A 22,282-nucleotide genomic window follows, 5' to 3' on the forward strand; every position below is an offset into this window, starting at 1 on the left:
CAAAGCATTATGAGCTTTTGTGTGTGTATGTGAGTAAGTGTGTGTGTAGCTGACCGTGTTTTCTTTAGTAGTCTATGAATGATCAGGATGGTGAAGATGATGAAGAGGAAACCAACTACAGCTGTCAGACCCACCAACCAGGGCTGAAGAGTCACTGAATGAGATCCTGCTCCTACTCGCATGCCAGTCTGCACACCTACCACACACACACGCACACGCACACACACACACACACACACACACACACACACACACACACACAGGTGTACAGAAAAGACTGGTATTTGGTGATACTTGCTATTACTGCTGGACTTTAAATGGACTAAGACGATAACAAATATTTACTGCACGGCCATATTCAACAAGACAAACATTATTCATTTTGTGATGGACAGTGAGTTCAAATGGTCACTTTTAGAATAAGCTGAGATTTTGAGTGAAGCTGCAAGAGAAAAAAGTATATCGTGGTTTACAATACAGGAAAGAAATATAAATATAAGCACAGTATTAAGTCAAACTATTCAGGGAAAATTTTTGAGAGCTGTTGTCATTTAACAAAATAATTCTCATGCTATGACACAAAAGTACATCATTTTGAGAACAATGCCACAATGTTTTGAGACACAAATATCAAGACATTTTAGTGTCACTAATAAACCATGGTAGGTTAACAACAAAGAGAAACAGATTATATCAGCTGTCATCATTGTTTCTTACTTGAATGGAGAACACAAATATATACAGACACATAAACCTCCAAGTTCATATATTGAGAGATGGAACAGAATAGAAAAGTTTTACCTTTGTTAGCTGAGCAGCTGGAGGCAGTCAGCAGCACACACAACACAAGAAAAGACAGATTCATCCTGAATATAACGGAACAAGTTGACTTAACGCTGGACACCAGGACTGGACCTTAAGTTTAACTGGATTGCTGAGAAATACACACACACCTAACTCTAATTGTGATCAAAGTTCAGTCTAGAGCAAGGTTATCACAATCTGAAATCTGGGTGTGTGTTATCTGCTGTGTTACTCATCAGCCAGTTCATGTATACTGCATGCAATATAGTACAAGAGTTCATAAACTCCGTTTGTGTCATTTCTGTAAGAATCTGATGCCCTTAAATTTCCAAGAATCCCAGATGAGACAAGCGTTGATTCACAGTAGTTTATATAATCTCTAAAACATTGTACATGTCAGTATAATGGGCTGCATAAGCAAGTATATGGAGCTAAATCCAGGTCAAAAGTTTTGATCATTTGAAAAAATAATTTGAACCTGAAAGTTCAAGTTATGGTCTTGAACATTGAAAAATATTATGTATTCAAAATAAAAATAAGTGAATGATTCAGTTCTGGAATTTTTTTGAATACATTTATTTTTTTCATTTTTTACTTTCATATATATTTTGATATTTGAGGTCTTGTATTTTTCAGTTTCAGATTTTATATTTTCAGATTACATTTTTTTTTTCAGTTTCAGATCGTTTTTTTTCAGTTCAGGCTTTTGACCCTGATCTAGCATGGGGGCGTGGCTGCAACTGAGAGGGGTGTGTCATCATGAGTGACAGCATCACAAAGAAGGCTGAGGACCTTCCTCAACAACGTTGCCTTCAGGTAATGTGGGCACCGTGAGAATTATGATTCAACACTTTCTATACACGATATTCACGTGAATGCGTGAATATCGTTGGGAAAAACTGTGAGCGTCAGCTATCCTGAAGGAAACTTCGGCGGGAACCAGCTACTGGTTCGATTGGTCCTTCACCCCTATACCCAGGTCGGACAACCGATTTGCACGTCTACCTGTTGTGATAGTTTTAATGTCGGCACACAGACAACATGTTGTTGCCGTGAATGAATAATAGTGGTGTAATACGTGGTTCGGCACACATGTGAACCACGTATTAATTACACAGTTTACCTTCACCATCACAGTGTGAAATAAAATGTAACTGACAAAGTTAAACACCGATGTGGAGAAAGTGCTGTCTAGCTGCACGATGCCGTAATTTCGTGGGTCACAAAAACACTGACGCATTGTGGGAGATATAGTTTATGGTCACTGTAAAGCAGCATTGACTTTAATTTTAAGACAATCCTATGCCTTTAAGCCCATATCCAGCAATATCCCAATGGCACTTTTGGTGCATCCATCTGTAACCATGACACTGACCAGATGTTTCCAGTTGCTGTTCAATGAAGGTTACCACCTCAGCCACATCGGTTTTATTCTTTCTACGCCATAGCTGCTTCTTGCTTAAAATCCTTTCAAGGGTGTGTTTGCTTAGTACAATCCCATAAAATGAAGTATTTCATCTGTTGTAAAGCCACGTTTACAGTAGTCTTCAATGTACTCACAATCCATTTCTAACCTAGGGTAACCTATGCCAAAGAGCTGCTTCTATGACTGTTGTGTTTAAGTATCTTATAATTTCGACTTTCTATCTCATAATTATTATATTAATTTGATATTATGATATTAAGTCATAATTATGACATTCTGTCTCATAACTTCAACTCTTTTTCTCATAATTTTGACTATATATATATATATTTCGGATATTTTTAGTATCAAGTCTAAATTAAATCTTTTTTAATTTATTTAAATTTTTGTAATTTATTTTTATTTTTTTGCTGGCCGATTCACGAGCCACATAAAAAAACGTGGCGGGCCTTGAGTTTGACACCCCTGCTTTAGAGCCTTACTGTATCATGTTCCATTATTGTTTATTTTGAATTTAGTGTTTTTCCTTTACATAAATAGACGGGTCCGCTGTAGCATTTACCGTCCAAAAAAGTCCATTTATGCATGTATTTATGAATTTGAAAAAAAATAAATAATAATTCCAAAAAGAAATTCAAAATCTGGGTAAAACAAACAATCTAAGACATTCTTACACACTCCAAACACCATTCTACACAAATATTGTACGCAAATAAAACTCTCTTTAATATGGGTTGCAAAAATCGAGGAGAGGCCTACAAATAGGCTTAGGGCTTAACGGGTTTTAAACTGCAGGTAGCCTTGCACATATCTGACATGGCAGTACAAGAGGTAATCCAACAATTGAATCAGATTGTTCTTCTCACAGATCCCCTTTTGCGTAATGCCATTAAGCAAATTCTCAATGAACATGGTGTCAGTGACGATTCAGTTGTAAGAGAGATTGTGAATGCTGTCAAAGAGAATAACCTGTTCTTACAGATTGTACAGCCAGTAAAAGAACATCATATTTCAGAAAGAATTTCCAACGGTCATGCCAGTTGAATACAGGCTTGCCAAAAAATCGTAGTCACTTACTACGGGCCAATTCTGGAAATGCTACAAAAACTGTTAAACAAGGTGTAAGAGCCATTTTGTTGTTTTTTGTTTTTGTACAACCTCCCACCACTTGGGGGCGTAGTGCCGGTGTGAACCAGGCACAGGTAATATAATCAGTGGGGTTATTGGTTACAGGTGTTGCTGAATAGGAGGAAGCAAACAGTTTTTGAACGTGCTACATGTAACGTGCGACATGTAATGAATATGAATGGTTTTTGGTTCTATGTAGAGGAAATGGATAATGACAGATAAAGTGGTTGGCCTCTGTTCATGTGAGAAATAAAATGTCTATATTAGAAACTGGACTTCGTTATTTAGCATGCGTCTAAACAAACATTTCAGCAACCGTGGTGACTTTTTTGGGAAGCAACGGGGTCACTACACAAGGCTTAAAGATAAAATTGATAAAACTCACTCATGATGACAGAGTTGAGGGATTTAACACTTACAGAGATGGCACAATGGAAAATATTTTTTTTAAACTGAGACCTTAAGGAGTGTGCTAGGCCTTTACATTGATCATTTTGAGGTTGTAAATCCCCTGGGCACTTCAAAAAAGAAACTGTGGGGCTTATTGGGTTCTTGCCAGTCTTCCCTCAAAACATCACTCCTCTCTTCACTCTGTTCAGCTAGCAATACTATGCAAAGCAAGTGCAGTCAAACAGTATGGCTATGCAGATGTCCTCCACCCACTTCTTCAAGACCTTGTTACTCTTGAAACACATGGAGTCTATGTTGAGCAGTTAGGCGAGTGTTTAAAAGGAACTGTTGTGTCCGCTGAAAACCTAGGTGCTCGTTCTTTGGCTGGTTTCCAGGAGAGTTTCACGGTGCAGCATCCTTGTCGATTCTGCATGGCAAAGAGGAGTGACATTCAGCAGAAAGAGGTCCAGTCAGGAGCATTTGAACGCAGAACCAAACAGAATCATGACAGTTCTGAAGTTCTATAGTATCCAAATTTGGTGAAAGAGTATGGTGTGAAACGCCCTTGTGTTTTAACAGAGAAGTTGAAACAATTCCACACGGTCACTGGGTTTCCATCAGACATTATGCATGACCTGTTGAAGGGTATAATCCCCATTGAGATGTCCTTGTGCATTAATGATTCATTTGAGCTCCTTGAAGTACATCTCCCTTGAGTCCTTAAATTAAGCCATCAAACATTTTCCTTATAAATTCAAAGACAGAACTGATCAACCTCAGATCATCCCAGCCACATATGCCTCTAGAGGTACCATTGGCGGTAATGCCCTCGAAAACTGGGCACATACAAGACTTCTCCCACTCATGATTGGTTTTGATGTCCCAGAAAATGATCAAACATGGGAAATTTGAATTCTTTCGAAGGACATCGTAGAACTGACTGATTTGTGCTGATTAGATGCTGAAGATTTGGATGTCAAATGTCATGAAGTAACTAAACTGCATTTGTCTGGGGATCTTTTGTTGAGTCACAACAAAGACTGGAGATAAGGACCACACTAAGGATAATTGTACAGGGACATGACATTTTTTTTTTGTATGTCCATAACAGTCTTTCCCCGTCTACATACTTGTTAATCCACTAGCAAGAACAAGCAAAAGTTCATATAACAGTTCCTTAACGTACTGGGGGACACACACAGCGGCTGGACTTGGTCCGTACTCCTTCAAAAGGCAGCACTACCGGAGGCAGTTCACTGCAAGATCCTGTGGCAGTATTGCCTCCCACATCTGTTATGGTGGTGGCAGCCCCTTGAGTCTGAGGACAAATATTAGTCCAAGCTCTATCTGGAGGCACAGAGCATCGTTGTGCGGCTGGGCTCCGGTAAACATAAGGTCTGGAGCTGGAGAGTGCAGTAAGCAATATGGGATCTGAGCTGTTTGCTGCTGCAGCCCCTCCTGAAGGTGAGGGTGGATTTTTTCCAGCTGGCCAGGCGGAGCGATAAGGTTTCAGCCGGTTGTAGTGAATGACCTTAGGCTTAGCTCTCGGGTCTCGCTGGTCCGACAGTTGATAGTCCACTCCAATGTCACCACCACCTGAGCCTAACATTTGTAGCACTTTGAAAGGGCCCGACCACTTTCGTGAAAGCTTTTGTCTAGCAAGGGCCGGCAGGTCAACCCACACCAAGTCACCTGGCTCATAGGCTGTGTGTTTTAACCGACAGTAGTGCTTTTGTTGAGCACCTGCTGCTTCAATGTTAGTGCAACAGAGTGAAAAGCAGCGCACAGTCTCTTTAATACAGAATTAGCATATTCACTGGAGTTGCATTTGAAACTCCGAGGGAGTCTCCAAGAAGGAGATCAGCAGGCAGACGGGCTTCTCTGCCATGGGCCAGGGAGAAAGGCGTGTGTTTGGTGGACGAGTGAACAGTGGTGTTGTATGCAAATTCAACCTGTCGCAGGTGGTCGTCCCATTCACCTCCTCTGGTGTATAGGTATTTTGCCAACTGGTCCTTGATGGTCCTGTTTGCCCGTTCCACCATGCCATCTGACATAGCATGATAAGGGGATGTCCGTGTTTTGTTTATTCCCAGGCAGGAACACAGATCTTTAACAAGATCTGAGTCAAACTGATGGCCTTGGTCAGTATACAAACTTTGAGGGACACCGTGGTGACTGATGTAATCTTCAAACAAACATTTAGCCACAGTGGTTGCTCGTTGGTCAGGAAGTGCATACAAGTTGATGTACTAAAATAGTCCATTACAACAAGTACATAACGATTTCCACGACGAGTAAGTGGCAACTCTGTCAAGTCTGCTGCAATCTTCTCAAAAGGCTTAGATGTGATTATGTTTTGCATAGGTGCCTGTTGGAGTGGTGTTTGTGGTCGCTGTGCTTCATAGGCTGTGCATTCCAGACACCATTGAGTTATGTCACGGATTATGTGAGGCCAATAGCATCTGACTTGTGCCCCTTGCAGTGTCTTCTGCGCACTGAAATGTCCAGAGAGTGAAATACCTCCTTCTGTAAACTACTGGGTACTACAGTCAAAACAGGGTCACCTGGTGGAGGTCTGACCTTGCGACATAAGAGACCATCGACAAGGCGGAGTTTAGGAAAGTCTCTCCAGTACTGTCTCATGTCAGGTGAGGCTTTAATGTTCGAAAATGGCCCACTTACTGTCAGTCAACACCCATTTGATGATTATTTGCAACACAGGATCAGCTTTTTGAGCTTGGATGAGGTACTGTCCATATACAGGAGTGAATTGTCCATAGTTACCGCTGCAGTATCAGGTGATGCAGACTGCACCTGCGATATTATGTCCGCAGCAGGTGAGGCAGTGGGAACAGACTCTGAGCAGGATGCCTGAGACAGAACACATCCAATGGCTGTGCTGGACGCATCTGTGAAGAGCAGAAACTCATGTGAGAAATCTGGATAGGAGAGGATGGGTGTGTCACACAAAGCATGGCAGAGACTGTCAAATGCACTCTGTTGAACATCAGTCCAAATAAATGTCTTGAGAAATGTCGTGAGAGCATGCAGGGGCTCTGACATTTTTGCAAACTCATAAATGAAACGCCGGTAATATGAGCATAACCCAAGAAATGCTCTGACTTCAGTAGGGTTTTTAGGTGCAGGCCAGTCTCTCACTTTGTGTTTTTCGGGTCAGGTTTTAGTCCTGCAGGTGAGACGACGTGACCCAAGAATGTAACTTCCTGTTGTGAAAAACTGCATTTTGAAGGTTTGAGTTTACGGTTAGCGGCTCTGAGGCGATCCAACACCTCTCTCAAATACTTAAGATGGACAGAAAAACGGGCTATATACAATAATGTCATCAAGGTATACTATATTTTCCATGAGAGACCTTGTAACACTAGCTGCATTAGATGTTGGAAAGTGGGGGGTGCATTTACCAAGCCCATAGGCATCATACAAAACTGGTAAAGTCCTCTGCCTGTGGTGAAAGCTGTCTTTGCTTTGTCCTGTTCCTCGAGCTGTACTTGCCAATAACCTGAAGAGAGATCCATCGTACTGAACACTGATGAACTCTGAGTGCATCCAAGGTGTCATCTGTTCTGGGCAAAGGATGTGCATCTTTTACTGTGACTGCATTCAAATCTCTGTAGTCAACACAAAAAATGCCATGAGCCATCTTTTTTCCTGACCATTACCACAGGTGCTGCCCAGGGGCTGTGACTCACTTACACTATTCCTTTGTCCAACATCTACATGTGATTGAATCAATGTTTGCATTTTTGGGGAAGTACAATGTGGTGAAGCCTGCCCAGAGTGGCTTCTGAAATGGTAGGAGGCAGACACGAGAGGCTTTGTCCAGATAACAAAAGGTGTTTTATTTACAAAAGTGCCCTGCTACAAGTGTAACCAAACATATATAGAAACAAAACAAACTGTTAACTTAACTTAATTGAATAAACTCAACTCATCATAAAGTAACTTAATCAGGTGCACACAGCCACACACTGATGTTCCTCTCTCCCCTGTACAGTCACAGTCATCTCCTTATATAGAGCCTTCCATCAGTAGGCTCTAGCTCCTACCATGAGTAGAGGTGACAACACTTACTGACTCCCATAATGAATAAACACAAGCTATACCTTATAGCACCCCTTTAGGTAGCCAACAGTTGTATATTGTTTACAATTTGCTAAACACTCACACCATGTAAAACAGATCATAGCTAACCTACAAACATCTATAAAAACTCTACTCCCCCCTGTACTTGGTCTGACCCTCTGACATCACTGCTGACATCATCCACAGTATAAATAGAGGAAATGATTGGGTGCCTCCTCCTTTAACCTCTAAAACACATGGTGGGTATGGTAAGTAACAAAGAAACTCATGAAATGCAACTGAATCAATAAAGATTAGTGTAATATGGGGCAAATGGTGTGTTCTCACCCACTTTGTCACATACAATATGCACTCTTCATAACTGGGAGTGCATCTTCCGTGTGGATTTTGTTTGACCATGTCGGTATTACCAAAGTCTGTGCTGGTTTTACTGAAGACATCATGGTAAGACGAGAGCAAGTTGTCCAAGTCGGACTTTTCTGCTTTTGTCAGATTTCCACACTTGACATCAAAAGGTAGTTTGGTTGGCTGTGTAACAGTAGTTGACAGACTGGGTGGTTGTACAGGGCAGGTGGACACATTACATAGTGTCTGACACTGGAGTAAACTGTCCTAACTGTATACCTGAATGCAGCACCATAGGGGTGTGCGTAGGGTTGATGATGCGTGCAACAGTACAGCCATTCTCAGCAGTGGACAGTGTGTGGGCGACTGCAATACCATCCAGTTCTGGTTGCTGGGGTTCAAGACAGCCACTGTAACTGCCCAGGGGGCTTGCATAGATTACAGGAGGAATAAGGGCAACTTTGCAAATCATTTCACAACGTGGGGGGACAGTGTTCTCCATTATTTGAGCCGTACAACTAGCAGGTGCCAGATTACTTTTCTGAAATAGAGGCAGAACCTCATCACCTAGATAGCACAGCCCCCTTCCCATGTCTAAAATGACACTGAGTGAGAAAGTCACAACCTAATATGAAGCCTTGATTAACATTTCTGATGACTTGTACTCCATGTTGTAGTGTTTGAGACCCTAGTTTATAGGTGACATCTACCACACCTAATGTAATCCAAGCTTAGGCCAGTCACAGCTTGTGACATGATGAACTTCTTTTGTATGGGTCTTTTTGCAAGAGAAGGTATTCACATTTGGTCTGCTCACTTATAAATGAAATAGTGAAGCCTGTATCTAGCATGATGTGCATATCAGTGCCCTCAACGAGGTGAAATCTTTACTTCCAGTGGTGTCAGTGTTCCCTGTTTCAGTCACAGGCCTTGTTATATCTGTACTACCACTAGGGGTTGTCTGTCATCGGATGCTGTCAGTTTTTCCAGTGAGGCAGACCTCTGGGGCTTCCAGAGAAGTAGCTGATGAGTGACCTGCGTCATCAGCTAGTGTCTGTTTCCCTGTTCAAATCTGCCATGATCTTTGTAGTCAGTTTTGGTGGGGCTCTGCTGGCCTTTGTCCTCATACTCTTGGAATGACACACGTTTGGAATAGGGACTTGGGCTTCAGCAACGAGAGTCATAGTGATATCTGCTGGGTGAGGTTTGCCTCCATCTCTTTTCCTCATAAGGACCAGAGGCATGGGCTGAGTAGTGCGTGTCTCTGTAAGGCTGTCGGTACCTGTCAGGTTCCCTGTGGGTGAAGTCCTAATGGTGGTGGCTTACATGAGAATAACGATCTGGAGAAAATTGATGGGAACGTGAATATCTGGATGGGGAATGTCCATAGCCTGAGCTCCATGCATTTGTGGGTCTATCTTGGCTCCTTCCATGAGGTGAGGGAGATCTATGAGGACGCACCTGCATGTTCCTTTCCCAGTGGCGCCCACTGCTTCTTTCATCCAGCTTTAGTTTCAGTGCACTCAGGTCATGACTTAAATCTTTTACAGTTGAAGTCAGATTCTGAACTGCTTTTCTGAGTTCAGGGTCATTTTCATGTACAGAATTTACTAACGACAATGGGCCGACATCTCTGACAGCGACATTAGCTGGAGACACTGGCATTATCAATCTAGCTGCTTGGCAAGCTTGGGAGGCAACTTCAAAAGCTTCGGTGAAACTTTTCACTCTTTCATGACACTTGACTGGAAGCTCTTGATCCAGACCCGCAATGAAGCGAGACATTTTCATATACTCTGATGCTTTATTTATAACGTATAGAGACAATACATAGACATAACAAGAGGATGACAAGACCAGTGAGATGCAAGCCTGCGTGTCCGTGTGTATCCTATAAGAATATACATAAATGAGGGCCCAATATAATGTCCGAAAAAAAGAAGCTTTTAACGTAAACAAAGACGGGCAGTATTGCCCCGTCCACTGGCAGCAAACTACGACCAGGGCACCGTCAGGGAGCTCCAGAACAGAACAGGACAGTAGGTCAGGCCAGGTCAACAAAGTTAAATATTATTGAGCTATATTTATTGTTGATCGGTCCAGCTTTGGGTCGCCCCCAGACTGTTTGATGAGGGGGCTAGCCCATTGCGGGTTTGAGCCCTTTAAAAAACAAAACAAAAACAAAAAAAACAGCTCCCAGACCCTAGGGAGGGGGCCTGTTCTTTTGTGGGGGCTTATCAGTCAGTTATATATACATGTATATAAAATATATATTTGTGATGTATGAAGGCTGGTGACCCATCCCCATACCACCCGCTCCAGAGGGAACCATCAGAGTGCCCCGGATTGAGCTTGAGCTGCCAGGGACGGGACGGAACACCACAGGGGAGGCCGTGGTTAAAACAATGATATGACAAAATTATATTATTACCCCCCCCCCTTATTGTTTTTGTATTTCCATTTAATTAAGAATAATAAATAAATAAAAAATGGTTGAGAGGTTGTCAGTTGGCTGCTGGTCTTCTATTGCATACATCACTTGCATCCGCTCCAACCTGTGTGACATCAGAAATGCCCACACACATTTTTCTTTTTGAAGGTAACTCTTGGGGCGCTGTAAACATCAGCTCTCACAAAGACACGACCCCCACTCAGTCTCTACTCTCTTGGTTCCTTCCAGCCACCAGACGACAGCAGTCCAATATTGTTCTCCAACTTCAACACAAAATAAACTATTCAAACCCCATTTCATTATTGCTGTGGTCTTTGTTAGTGAAATGTAAAATGTAAAAAAAAAAAGAACTTAACTGTTTTCCAGCATTTTCTGGACAATGGTGTCACAGTTACATAATTCACAAATAATTATGTGCCAGCCAGCAGCAGAAGCTCATTAGTCACCAGGACTTCCAGGAACAGCTCTCCACACAGCTCCTAGGAGTTTGACTGAATGGCAGGACCGGGGAGAACACCATTCATGTTAAATTCCATAGTCCCACAATCAACGGACAGGACAAATCACAGAGCGCCAGCACATACTCTACAAAAACAGCACCTCCTGGCAATGTGAGTGTAATGTGGGTCTGTGTCTGCAGCTAGAGAGGAACTGCTTCAGAGATAACTATTCAAATTCAAGCTGTATACCTACAACCATCGTGACGTAATAAAAAGGCTCTCGCTTAGAGAAAAGTGACGTTGGACCAGTGCTCGAAGTGTGCCGGTTCGCACCAGTACGCAGTACTGGCACTTTAGGCGTTGGCGTACTGTGACCTTTTCTTGTACACCGGCACTGCTCACAAGCTACCGGTACTCTCCCAGCCCTCCCCATATCAGGTTCTCTAGGTTATTCATAATGCCGATTCATAACAACGCAGCACCATTGTTTTTGCGCCGCGCCTTATAGGGCGTTTAAACATAAATAAAAGTGGACAGCATTTGGATGAGTCAACGCACAGAGAAAGTAGGGGTGAAAATAAGGGTGCTGTTATTTGTTAATCTAAAATTTTTCTGAATCTGCTCTTTTGATTGTTACAAACATTACCAAAAAATGTTAAGACGAAGGCTGGGATATGTGTACAATGAAAACAATACAATAATAATTCAACCATAGCAATTGTCTTTAGCTTTTGGCGCATATTTTTTTGTACTAATGTGGTCCTAAATGATGTACAATTACATAGTTTTAAGTCAAAACCCTGAAACCTAAAATTTCTGGTGTCTTTTTTTCACTGTAGAGGATGAGCGGTTCTAGCTGATGGATGGAAATGCATTCTGTCTCAAAGTATTCTAAAGTGCTGTTTTGTGGTATCTGATGACTCATGTACTGCTCAAACTGGAGTTCCTGGATTGTATTTCAACTTCTCACCAGTACCTGAAGCAACACAATGCAGAGCCTACATTTCGGTCCACTTCCTGCCATAGCCAAATGATCTGCAGTAGTACACTGTGAAAGAACTGCAAGGATGGTAAAAGTCCTCACTCTGGAACACAGGGATTCACCTGTCTTGCATTGTTATTTAGCAAGACAGACAGTTATTGAAAATAATAATTTAATGCTGACATGTGGTTTAACAACAGCTCCAATTAGTATATCCGGATTGAAAATATTCTAATATAAGTGGTAAAAGATATGAAAAAAAAATCAAAACCAATCAAAGCAAATAATTAGAACATTGATAACCTGCCTTAGTACTACATTCTAGACAAAGATTGGCCAATTAACTACCTCCTTCCACCACTCTGATAAGTTAAACACCTAATTCTTCTTTACAAACAGTAAAATATTTATCAGAAGGGTGCCTAAGAAAAGACCCAGAAGTATCTATGTAGCATGCTAAGCTGGGCTGTGTTCCAAAAGTCAAACAAATTATACCTGTGACTTTTCGTAACCACTTTTCCTTTTCCTCAATGGAAAACATTTTGAGGTCAAGGAGAGATGTGAAGGAGAATTCATAAGAACTTTGGAAAATACAACCATGGTGCTCGGAGAATCTGACTACACTTAAACTAGGATACATAATGATGCAACAGCGGATGTTGATGATTAGATCCACCAGTCCTTATGTCAAAGTGTCCTTGGGCAAGATACAGAGCCTTCTATTGCTCCTGAAGGCTGTGCCATCGGTGTGTGTGTGTACGTGTGTGAGTGAGCATTTAGCTTGGATCCTGATGGTCATGTTGGCACCTTGCATGGTGTATGTGAATGGGTGAATGTTGACATGTAGTGTAAAGCACTTCAAGTTGTTGGAAGACCAGAAAGGCGCTTTATAAATGCAAGTCCTTTTGAGCAAACGTACCCACTCACATCTGAAATTAAGTCACAGAAAATAAACCTAAGAGCCCAATATGATCAGAATCCTAACACGTTAATTCACTGACCAACAATGATGTTAACAGAGAGGATAGAGCTGAAACAAGTGGTTTAATAACCACAGATAAAGTCCCTGCACATAGATTTATCTTGTTAGAAGATGAGAAAAATATAATAATGTGGCTTTTTTGATTGACATCACTTCACACCTGAATAAACTGCATTTAAAGCTGCAGGGTGATTCAGTGAAATTCATTCTTCTAAAATTAAGTACTTTATTTTAAGATGCACATTTTTCAAAAGCTTTCTGTTATGTCAGTTATTCTTTAATCCAGCCCTCATTTTACTTGAAATGAGAAGAACATTTATTTATGTATTTCTATGTATTATTTATAATCCATCCAGTTAAATTTGAAAACTGAGAATAATTGTTAAATATAATTGATGTGCACTTTCTTTATTTGATTTGACAGTTGTTGACTACACAGAGACGTTGTTACTACTTCTAGGCTTCTTGAATATATATATATAGCACAAGTAATGTTCCGGACCTTTGCCCGAGGAGATTTTCTCAATCTGGACCTTTTGGAATGTTAATTTAATACCCCTGATCTAGAGTCTTTCCAGTCACCATGCCTTTGGCCGCTACCCTCAAGAAAGGTCCTTTCCACCACGAATGCATGGTGAGACTCAAACCAGAAAATACATTTTGGACAATGATTTCTGGTTGCTGATTGGACGCATTGTCTGTCAGTCTGCGACAAAAGGAAATACCTTCTTTTGGATTTTGTAATGTTCAGAAATTTCTCAAACAGAGGGGAAGAAGGCCATAGAGGAGAAGAAGGCCACTGAGGAGAAGAAGCAGCAGCCCCCCCCCTTTGCACTCTTTGTTCCATCAGCAAGCAGGGCAGGAGTCAGCAGGTCCAGGTCAAAATCAAAAGTATGTAATATTGTTAACAGAAGCCAAAACAATCACAAACCAAATTAAAGCCCTCGCAACTACGCGCACGTCGAGGATACCGGCAGGACTCTGGTTGACGCGGTCATGCATTTCTGTGACCATCATACACTGATATAGTTAGATGATATTTCTGCGTCGACCAGCAGCGTAGCAAGATCATGTTGCCAGGCATTATGCCTCAAATGTTTTGAGTTTCTCCGATGCAATCATAAATGTAAGCCTGTTAAGATCATTAAGAAAATGAATGTGCGTGAATGTGCTTCAGTGTTTGTAACATAACAGACTTGTCAGTTTACTGGGTGCAGTGTCCTGCTGATTGTATTTGGACTCACATGAAAGTTAACAGAACAGTAGTGTAATTTGCTTTTACTTGAACACTTTTATGTAACACTGTTTTCATTTTAAGCTCTTCTGTAACTTTAGATTGTAGTGTGAAGCATTCATTGCAACATTTATTCTGATTATCATGTAGAAGCTCTGGACTGATCATTTATACTAATGCCCACTGACATGGTTTGAGAAACACTGTTGTCTAACTTTTGCTCTCCAAGCATCTTAGTTTGCACATATTTAGATCAGAGAAGTCTTTTTCTCATGGTGTACCCACAAACCCTTTAAATAAATTCAGTGTTTGGGCTGCTGTAATTAAAGAATCCTGCTTACTTCTGTGGTTGCCAGTAGGTGGTGCTATGACTATGAGTTAATATTGGCATGCAAAAGTCCTAAAATCATGACGGTAATCAAGCATGTCAAGTTTGGGACAGTTTTGTCAAAGCACAGTTGAGTTACAACAGCTTGGTGGATGATGGCGAACCATGTAAAATGGCCGCTACACCAAGTCCATGTTGTTTGATGAAACCTCAAGCTTTTAGTAACTTTTAATCGCTACGGTCTTTAGATTGTTCTGACCAAATTCTAAGTTGATCGGATTAATTCCCTCAGAGGAGTTCGTAGTACAGCTCATGGAAATGGAAAAAAACAGGAGAAATTCATACAAAATTCAAAATGGCTGACTTCCGGTTGGGTTTAGAGCATGGACCCCTAAGACTTTTTGTTAAGTCTACATGTGATACATCTGCTTACCAAATTTTATACAGCTAGGTAAAACGTACTGCGAGGGCTGCATCGTCAAAAAATTGTAGGGGGCGCTATCGAGCCAACTTGCCGCTCTGAAGCATTAAAATCACATCAGATAACTACATTCAGGATTTTAAATGTGTTTGACAAGTTTGGTTATGTTTTGAGCATTGTTAGCCCCTCAAAAACACTTTTGTTTTTCGTGGCCACGGCAACGGCATTTCACGAAACAACAAGCTTTGAGTAACTTTTAATCACAAAGGTCTTTAAATTGTTCTGACCAAATTCTAAGTTGATCTGATTAGTTCCCTGGGAGGAGTTCGTTAAAGTAGAGCGCCTGGAAATTGAAAAAACGACACTAGAAATTCAGACTAAATTCAAAATGGCTGACTTCCGGTTGGGTTTAGGGCATGGCCCCAAGAGACTTTTATTTAAGTCCACATGTGATACATGTGCCTACCAAATTTTGTTAATCTATGTGAAACGTACTGTGAGGGCTGCTTTGTCGAAATTTTGTAGGGTGCGCTATTGAGCCGATTTAACACTCTGATTGAATAAAATCATATTATAGAACTACATTTTGGCCTTGTGATCTGTGTGTCAAGTTTGCTTGTGTTTCGAGCTTTTTTAACCTCTCCAAATGACCATCGTTTTTCACGGCGAAGACTGCGTTACCACGGCAACGGCGTTCGACGAAACATCAAAAGCTTAGAGAACTGGCATTATGAACTTCTTACATTTGTGTGGAACAAATTTGATGTTGATCTGATTTTCCAACTAAGAGAAACAAGCCAAAGTATAAAGACTTTAACTTACTGTTGCCAGTAGGTGGCGCTATGACTGTGATTCAAAATTGGCTTGCAAATGTCTTCAGGCCTGGAGTTTTATCAAACATGTGAAATCTGGTAAAGATCTGATGATGCGGAGTCGAGTTACATCAGTTTATTCGTTCATGGCAAAGGATCGAAATTCGCAGAGCCGCCACGTCGCCACGCTTCGACAACTTCCTACAATTTTCACAATGAAGCATTATCAAGGTCTTAAGGCTTTTGTGACAAAATTTGAGAGGGATCCAATTAATCTGTGAGCAGTAGGGTGTCAAAGTACACAACCTATGACTTCCTGTTGCCACTAGGTGGCGCTATTACTATGATTCAAAATTGTCATATACATGTGTTCAGGGTCAGGATGTTATGACATATGAGAAATTTGGAGCAGATTAGGCAATGTACAGCCGAGTTACAACAACTTCCTGTTTCATGGCGAATGGTGTTTTTTTTGCCGCCACGCCACGGACACATAGTTCAATAACTTTTTGATCTTTGAGTATCGTTTCACTGCCAAGGTCTCAAGAGCATACTGACCAAATCTGAAGGCAATCGGGTTTAATCTCTAGGAGGAGTTCGTTAAAGTACGGCGCCTTGAAACGGTCCAAAAACGTCATAAAATTCAAAATGGCCGACTTCCTGTTTGGTTTAGGATATACCTCCTTTTGACTTTTTTGTACGTCCCATCACGTTTCACATACCTACCAAATTTCATATAGCTAGGTCAAACCCAAAGTTGGGGCTACTCTGTAGGGGGCGCTATCGAGCCAAAATGTCATGCCGCAGCTGGACACCCCAATAATACTGGAATTTTCACCACGATTGAATTTTGTGCCAAATTTCAAAAGATTCCCAGTATCCCAAGCACCTCCTTTTTGCGATGAAACTGGTACGATAATAATAATAATAATAATTAAAGCTGCAAGCAGCATTGATCGGGCCCTCGCAACGTCACACACGTCGAGGGTACTGGCAGGACTCTGGTTGATGCGGCAATGCATTTCTGTATAATAATAATAATAATAATAATAATAATAATAATAATAAAAAACATTAGAATAACAATAGGTCCTCCGCTCCGACTACGTCGGTGCTCGGGCCCTAATAATAATAAAAAACATTAGAATAACAATAGGTCCTCCGCTCCGACTACGTCGGTGCTCGGGCCCTAATAATAATAATAATGATAATAATAATAAAAAACATTAGAATAACAATAGGTCCTCCGCTCCGACTACGTCGGTGCTCGGGCCCTAATAATAATAATAATAATAATAACAATAATAAAAAACATTAGAATAACAATAGGTCCTCCGCTCCGACTACGTCGGTGCTCGGGCCCTAATAATAATAATAAAAAACATTAGAATAACAATAGGTCCTCCGCTCCGACTACGTCGGTGCTCGGGCCCTAATAATAATAAAAAACATTAGAATAACAATATGTCCTCCACTCCGACTACGTCGGTGCTCGGGCCCTAATAATAATAATAATAATAATAATAATAATAATAAAAAACATTAGAATAACAATAGGTCCTCCGCTCCGACTACGTCGGTGCTCGGGCCCTAACAATAGGTCCTCCGCTCCGACTACGTCGGTGCTCGAGCCCTAATTACACTATCGATAGTAAAATATTTCAAGAAATATGAGACCCCGTTCACACCACAGGACAGATTGATGTATCTGCCCCATGGTACGAAGGAAGTCCGATTCTCTCAGGGGACAAACAGCTCCTTTGTCCAATCCAGACAATTTCCGGGAGACCGGGTACCAGTGGTGTATAGTAACAAAGTAGAAATACTTTGTTACTGTACTTAAGTTGTTTTTTTGGATATCTGTACTTTACTTTACGATTTATATTTCTGTTGACTTTCACTTTTACTTAACTACATTTTGCAAAGAAAACTGATACTTTGACTCCGATACATTTCCCCTGAAACCTTCGTTACATCTCATCTCATCTTCGACCGCTTATCCGGGATCGGGTCGCGGGGGCAACAGCTCCAGCAGGGGACCCCAAACTTCCCTTTCCCAGGCCACATCAGCCAGCTCTGACTGGGGGATCTCGAGGCGCTCCCAGGCCAGTTTGGAGATATAGTCCCTCCACCTGGTCCTGGGCCTCCCTCGGGGTCTCCTCCCAGCTGGTCGTGCCTGGAACACCTCCCTAGGGAGGCGCCCAGGTGGCATCCTCACCAGATGCCCGAACCACCTCAACTGGCTCCGTTCCACTCAAAGAAGCAGCGGCTCTACTCCGAGTCCCTCACGGATGACCGAACTTCTCACCCTATTTCTAAGGGAGATGCCAGCCACCCTCCTGAGGAAACCCATTTCGGCCGCTTATACCCGCGATCTAATTCTTTTGGTCATGACCCAGTCCACATGACCATAGGTGAGGGTAGGAACGAAGATTGCCCGGTAGATAGAGAGCTTTGCCTTGCGGCTCAGCTCTCTTTTTGTCACAACGGTGCGGTAAAGCGACTGCAATACCGCCCCAGCTGCTCCGATTCTCCGGCCAATCTCACGTTCTATTGTTCCCTCACTCGCGAACAAGACCCCGAGGTACTTGAACTCCTTCACTTGGGGTAAGGACTCATTCCCTACCCGGAGTGGGCAATCCACCGGTTTCCTGTTGAGAACCATGGCCTCAGATTTAGAGGTGCTGATCCTCATCCCAACCGCTTCACACTCGGCTGCGAACCGATCCAGTGAGTGCTGGAGGTCACAGCCCGATGAAGACATCAGGACCACACCATCTGCAAACAGCAGCGATGCAATCCTCAGCCCACCGAACTGTAAACACTCCTCCCCACGACTACGCCTCGATATCCTGTCCATGAATACCACAAACAGGATTGGTGACAAAGCGCAGCCCTGGCGGAGGCCAACCCTCACCGGAAACAAGTCCGACTTACTGCCGAGAACCCGGACACAGCTTTCACTTTGGGCGTACAGGGATTGGATGGCCCCCAGAAGTGGTCCCCTCACCCCATACTCCCACAGCACCTCCCACAGTATCTCCCGGGGGACCCGGTCATACGCCTTCTCCAGGTCCACAAAACACATGTAGATGGGCGTATTCCCAAGCCCCCTCCAGGATCCTTGCGAGAGTGAAAAGCTGGTCCGTTGTTCCACGGCCAGGACGGAATCCGCATTGTTCCTCTTCAATCCGAGGTTTGACTATCGGCCGAACCCTCCTTTTCCAGCACCTTGGAGTAGACTTTACCAGGGAGGCTGAGTAGTGTGATACCGCGGTAATTGGCACACACCCTCTGGTCCCCCTTTTTGAACAGGGGAACCACCACCCTGGTCTGCAACTCCCTAGGCACCGTCCCAGACCTCCACACAATGTTGAAGAGACGTGTCATCCAAGACAGCCCCTCCACACCCAGTGCCTTCAGCATTTTTGTAGCGAGAAACCTTCGTTACTCGCTACAAAATCAAATCTATCTTTAGAAAAAAAATTAATCATGAGACGTCGGGGACTGTGGTGGAACACAAACTGCAAGCAAGCAGGTTTGGCGAATCAGTGGTCCTAGCATGCAAGTTAAATTAGTAATCAGTAAAGTGCTCTCAAAGCCACGGTTTTTTGATTCCCAGTGATGCCCAGGATGCTAGCTAGTGAGCGACTACACTCTACGATGACTGATTTTATGATGGAAGCAGAAATGGAAGCACCTGCTACTCCCGCAACAAACGACGGAGGTGACGAAGACCAACACCCGTGGCCATATTTGTGAGAAATGTTTTCTTATGTTGGAGTGAAAGATTCTTCGTACCGGATGAAGTGCCTCTTATGCTTACCCAAAGCTACTGAAATATTGGCATTCAAAAACTCCCCATCCAACATCAGGAAACACATTGAGGTAAATTAAGATTAATCCCATGAGCCGCAACGTTAATGTTTAGTTATCATAATTAGCATAAACCTGTTAAGATATCTAGCAGTGTTTCCCACAGGATCGGAGTATAGCTTTGGCGGGGGGGGGGACAGGTGTCTGATCTTCTAATTTAGCTAGCTATACATGGTGTATGTTAGGCTAACGTTCGTTAGCTATCGTAAATCAAATGAGACAATTAGGGTAGTAGACAGATCACTAGAGAGTTAGTGAGCTGAGGAAGTATTGACAGTTGTGAGATTTGAGTCATCTTAGCTATAATCATTGCGGCACTAGTTGGCTAACGTTAGCTAACTTAACGTTAGCTAACTTAACGTTAGCTAGCCACCACACCATAGGATTGACAGGAGCCACGAGAGCGCAGCATTACGATTTGAACCGTGTCGGAGTTGGAGATTCATGCAAGTGTGTGTAGCAAGCGGGGCTAGCTAAAGTTGTTATGCTTACAAAATGTATTTCTCTCACTGTTTCACAGAAAGCATGTACACCACCTTAGAAAATATGGAGAGCCGACATCAACAAAGAGAAAAAGGGCTCCTGAGACTCCCTCCACCAGCAAGAAGACCACATTAGTGAACACCTTGACTGTCTCAGAGGTCCATTGACAAAGCTGTCGTGAAGTATGTGGTCCAAGGGCTCCAGCCTTTCTGTGTTGTTGAACAAGAACCATTTAGAGATTTTGTGAAGGAACTGCAGTCTAATGCAAAAATGATGACACGGCTGACCCTGCGCTCCATGATTGATGACGCCTCCAAGGGAATGAAGACGGGCCGCTGAGGCAGGTAGAGGTGTATTCAGCTTCACAGACAGCTTGAGCTCAGCTGGGAAGGATTTCAGCAAATTCATGTGATCTGCTGAACAGGCCGAGTATCCATCCAGTTGTTTGGTGCTGTCTTGTGCTTGAGACGACTGCAGGGCAGAGAAGAAGTCATCGTCATCAGATGAACTGGACCTGGTGGCATCACCTAGCTGCAGGGAGGGTTCTTCCATGTGCTGCTTGATGTAGTCCATTCCTGAAATATAGTAAGGGTGAAAATAGAAATGATAGGATTAATACAACTTTCTAACATGTCATGACCCCAACCTAAGGTTTTGTACTAAATAGTTTTGTTTTAATTTGAGGTTTATACATTTAGTTTCATGCACTGTCCATTCATCAACACAAATCAATTATGCATCCATAATTGATTTGTGGGTTTGCCAATATTACAAAGAGTCAAAATGTACACCCATACACTTATTTTTCACTATCCCCATTTTCTCTTACCCATTCTGATTGTGGCATCATCCTTTGTCCAAGTTGTTCGGAATTTTGGAAGAAGAATCGCAGCTGCGATCAACTCAGGGTCTCCTGACATGTGGCCAAAACGATTCTTTATTCCCACCTGTAGAGCATCCACCAAAGGCTTGCAGTACTTCAATGGCAACTTGGCTCTGTCAAGTTTGGCGGTCAGCAGGTTGATTGTTGGAAGTAGCCAAAAAACAATAAATTAAATAAATTAAATAAATTAAATAAATTAAATAATATTTAACTCAGTTGACCCGTCCTGACTGATCCTACTGTCCTGTTATGGAGCTCCCTGACGGTGCCCTGGTCATGGTTTGCTGCCAGTGGATGGGGTGATACTGCCCCTGACTTTGATCATGTTAAAAGCATTTTTTTTTTTCGGACGTTATTATTTTGTCATTTATGTAATTTGCCCTCATTTATGTACTTTCTTATGTTTTTTTCTTTCATCTCAAAAGGCTCAGACACACACACACACACACACACACACACACACACACACACACACACACACACACACACACACACCATTCTCCCTGAAGTCATCATCTCCATGATGTTTGCTGGCTTGTATCTCACTGTTCTTGTCGTCTTCTTGTTATGTCTATGTATTGTCTCTTGTCTTGCAATAAATAAAGAAAAAAAGAAGAAGAGCACATCATTTCCAAAATGGAATACAATACAAACAAGCACAAGCAAAGGTTTGTAGAATCATTCATAAAGCAAAAAAGGAAAGCTGACAGAATTATTGTAGCAGAATTGGAAGAACACCTGTGGGAGAGATTTGGGGAATGATTAGAGCATGAGAGGAATTAGAAGAGTACGGCAGTATCCAGTATTGAAGAGGGGGGAAGAAACAACAGCGTCGGATGGGGAGAGGGCAGAGATGATGGCAAAAGCATTAACAGAAATCCACAGTTCTGCCAACCTGACAGTAGAAGGTAAGAGAGGAAGGGAAAGGACACAATCAGCTCATCCTGATATTCTTGGAAAAGAGACAATACTAATAGTCTAAGTGATGCCCCATATACTTAAGAAGAGTTGAAAAGAGCAATAGAAAGAGGAGGACTTACATTGAAATTTGTTATATAATGGTGAAACATTTAGGTAGTATAGCAATGATGAAATTGTTATTTTTTTATCATAAGGTTTGGGAAGTGGGGAGACTACGTAGTTATTTGAAAGAACCTGTGATTATCCCAATCAGGAAACCAGGCAAAGACTC

This window comes from Cebidichthys violaceus, unplaced genomic scaffold, assembly GCF_023349555.1.
Source record: "Cebidichthys violaceus isolate CVI_PGR_0920_01 unplaced genomic scaffold, fCebVio1.0.p SCAF_144, whole genome shotgun sequence".
Taxonomy (NCBI): domain Eukaryota; kingdom Metazoa; phylum Chordata; class Actinopteri; order Perciformes; family Stichaeidae; genus Cebidichthys; species Cebidichthys violaceus.